Source organism: Triticum dicoccoides, chromosome 5A (assembly GCF_002162155.2).
Source record: "Triticum dicoccoides isolate Atlit2015 ecotype Zavitan chromosome 5A, WEW_v2.0, whole genome shotgun sequence".
NCBI lineage: Eukaryota > Viridiplantae > Streptophyta > Magnoliopsida > Poales > Poaceae > Triticum > Triticum dicoccoides.
Window position 1 is genome coordinate 588890653 of NC_041388.1, and position 4119 is coordinate 588894771.

Consider the following 4119-nt stretch of genomic DNA (forward strand, 5'->3'; position numbering starts at 1 on the left):
CCATGTCCAGCTGTCGAGCCGTTAGTTGTTACGCTGGTGCCGATTGGCCATTGCAACTAGGAGACCGGCCGGGTACCTGCTGCGCCGCGCCGCCATGGCATGCGTGCAGTGCAGCGCGCGCGCCGCTCCGCATCTCCGGCTCCGGCATGCGCACAGTGCAGCGCGCGCCGTTCCGGCGCTCTCCGCCTCCGCCACGCGTGCGGTGCAGCGCACGCCGCTCCGGCTGTCCGGTCGCCGGCGTGCACGCAGTTCATCAGTGCGTGCCCGCTCAGGCTGTCCGGCTCCGGCATTGCAGCGCGCGGCCCGCTCCTCCTTAACTTGCCTAGCTCCTTCGCTCTTCTGCTTTGCTCGCTCGGATCGAGCATCACCCTCGTCCGCCCCGCCCCGCCCCGCGCTAAACTTGGCTTAGGTCGGCTGCTGCCTTGGCCTTGCTTGCTCTCTGCGCTCGCCAGGTCGATCGATCGAATCCATGCCTCGATCGATCAGCTAACCGAACCTCCCCCTCCCTCGCCACCCCCGCTCCCTCCTCCATATAAGTACCGACGGCTCGTCAGTTAGTCTATCCCTCCCGTTCGTCCCCACCTCCAAGCTTCCCTCCCATCCCATCCCCTCCACGCTCCGCCATCTTCTGCCCCTCCCCCCTCCGCTCCGGTCTGCCCCCCCACCACCACCAGGCGCTCCGCCCCCCATGGCGGAACCGCTGTTCGTGAAAACAGTGCTCCTAGGCGGGCGTGCGAGCCAGTTCATCTATCGGAATTTCGTCCGCGGCAAAACCTTCCAAGATGTGAAGGGGATCATCAACCGGATCCTAGGGGGAGGGCCGAACAACGGCGAACTCGGGGAAGGGAAGCCTACTGATCTGAGCCATCTCCTTCCACCCGAGGCGAGGCAGCGGCTTCCCTTCGGAGAGGCGGTGGCGAAGCTAGCGAGGAGCGTCGCGGGCGGCTACATACTCGTCGCCGTCGGAACTACCGTCATCGTCGTCACATGCGTCGGCATTGGAGTCTACAAGAGGGGGCGCGCAGGCGCAGAGGAGGATGAGCAGCACTCCGCCCCCAATCAAGCGGGTGAAGCGGCTCCGGGCGCCCAAGCCCCTCCCGCGCCAGGCGATGCGGTGCTGCTGACCTTTGAGCAGGTGGAGGCGATCATCGCATCAGGGTTAAGGTCTTTGGACGCTGCGCACCAGGTATGTTTGCAAGCATGCTTGTGAGGTTAAGTTCTTGGTCCTTTCTCGTGAGTTCTTGATTCTTGACACAATCGATCGAGTTTGCGCTGCAGAGGGGAGTTCTCACGCGAGCAGGTCTCTGAGTCTGACATAGCCGCGTCTATCGCATCCTCGGGTATGGGGTTTCTTGGCCTTTTGCTATTTCATTGCTGGTTACGTGAAAATTTCTGAATGATGTGATCGAAGAATTGCATGCTCCCTATTATAGTGCAGCTATGTGTGCTCTATGATGTTCTGATGTGTTCTTGGTGTTTAAGCAGCTGCTTGAAGCCGGGGATGATCCCTATCTGGCACACCTGCCCTTCGTTCATCTTCCAAAGAGACATCAGCCAGTGCCGAAATCTACAAGCACATAGGTAGGCTAGCCATGCGCCCATGCCACGCAAGTTCGTTCGACACTCTTCCGCACCAGTACTTTCCGTAGCGAAATGAGAGACTAATCCAGCTCCATGTATTATTTGCTTTGCAGTGAGGATCGTCATCTGCCTCGGACATCATGCGTTCAAAGCTCCTTGCCCAGGAGCAACGACGCATGTGGTTGTAGCTGCAAGAACAATGTGAAAGAACTGTCGTGTGCATGTCCAATGCATGTATGACTTGATCACGAATTTTGTGTATATATAGAGCGTGCGAACGTATGTTGTTGCACTACAATGGTGCGTTATCTGCCCTGATGGATGTCGTATGGAAGTATGGTACCATTCCTACGTATGTACTGAAGATTGTAGCATAGTTTAGCTCTTCTTTTTTCTTTCTTTTCTATGCGGGGTTGTCTAAACATCGACTACTCTTTCAAATGCCTATGGTAAGCGTGTCACCCGCTTAAGTAGTTGATCCTAACTGGTTAATTAGATATGCAACGCACCGCCCAAAATGGAAAGGTGCGCATGAAAGAAAAATTCGATCCAGATTGTCAGACCAGGGGTTTAGGGTGGATCAAGTGCAAAATATTACCCATTTGCATGCATGAAAGAAAATAAGAAATGGTTGGGGTCATAAAAAATGTTGCAAACATGAAATTGGAGAATTCATGAATCCAAATTACGATCCGTTATCACCGTCGGCTTTGTCTCAGACAAGAGATCCAATACTACACCACATATAGATATGTTGTGACGATTTTTTTTCCTCATAAAAGTTACCACCCAATGATGTATGAAGTGGCCATTGCGTTTGTATTATTGAAGTTACAACACTTCAGCTTATTTGTTTACTTTCAGAGATTGGAACCTGTTTTTTTTTCTCGATGCATAAAACTTTGAGCATTCACATATAAGAGCATCTATAGCTGGACTTGGCAAATCTGGTCCCCTATACGATCGCGGGCGCGTCTGGGCATCTATAGCTTCAGATGACCAGGGATCAAACCCCAGATTTGATGCTTTGTCGTCTCATAAAGGTGAAATGTTCTTTCAGCGGAGACAATGTTCCGGAGCATAGCGAGGCATTTGTGGTGACTTTGTCAATCTCAAGACCCGTTGGCTTAATCTCTCGAAGGTGCTCATAGAGGTAGAGCGTATTTGCGTGCATTCATAGGAGATGAGTGTATGAACAAATTTGTGAGTGTTTGCATATGTACTGTGTTTAAAAAAATTAACGTTATCCATCAATATCTCAAGTGACAGTTGTAGCCGTGATTAAATGAAATCTCCAACAATGGGAGTGTCCTAAATAAATATGTTAAAAGTAGCCAAACAATCTGAATGTAGTTGAATTGTGGAGTGAGGCATTTTGGAGCTTGGGTCCACGGTGAACTATTTTTTTGAAAAATTCATACATCAGATTTTCAAATTTCAAACTCTAAAGAAAATTCCACATGCATATAGGGATGTATAATACACGTGTGTATAGATTCATTATGAAAAATTTCAGGGCCTCTTTGAATTAAAGGATTTTTGTAGGAAGTGTGAAGGATTTTTTTCTATGGAAACCTTTTGGATCATAGGATTAGACCTACCAAATTTCTATGGATGCCATCCCCGTGCCCTCCATTTCATAGGAATTCGGGCATGAGCTTAAATCTCTTTCTAGTTTTCCTTTGAAAAGTCCAATGTGCCTTCACTGTATTTTTGTGTACTCTCTTCTCAGTCCTCTAGATTTCCTCTATTTTTTTGCATATGCATCATCTTTATATTTTTCTTTCTTTGAGAAGGCTAATTGCCTTCACTCTATCTCTCTGTACTCTCTCCTCAATCCTCTAGAATTCTTGTGTTTTTTTTTTGCTTATGCATCGTCTTTCTTTTTTTTTCTTTGAGAAGTCCAATGTGCTTTCACTCTATCTCTGTACTCTTTCCTCAATCCTCTAAAATTCTTGTGTTTTTTTTTTGCTTATGCATCATCTTTCTATTTTTCCTTTCAGAGTCCAATGCGCCTTCACTCTATCTCTCTGTACTATCTCCTCAATCCGTCGTGGATCGGCTCACACTGCCCTCTCACAAGCCTTGTACCTAATACGCTCATCTTATGCAGATTTATACTCGGTTTATATATAAGCCGAATAAAACTTCCGACTTGTAGTACACGGCTTACAGTGGCCCAGCTTATCAGGTATAAACCGAGAGCCGTGGAAAAAAAGCTCGGTTTGTATATAAGCCAAGTGTTTACACGAGGCTCTCGGTTTAATAAAGTAACATGGCGGCAGCCAGGTGATAACGAACATGTGTCACCATCTGTATAAACCGAGTGTCGCGATGAGACACATGGTCAATACATAAGCCAATGGCGGCCATGCGCAACCTAGTTTATATATAAGCCGAGCGCCATCGTGTGCCCCATGGTTTATATATAAACGGAGCGCCACCACGAGCAGCCCGGTTTATACATAAACCGAGGGTCCTCTCGGCTTATATAAGGCGGGTGTTTTGGCTTGGCCAGCATTCTTCCCGAGTAGTCCC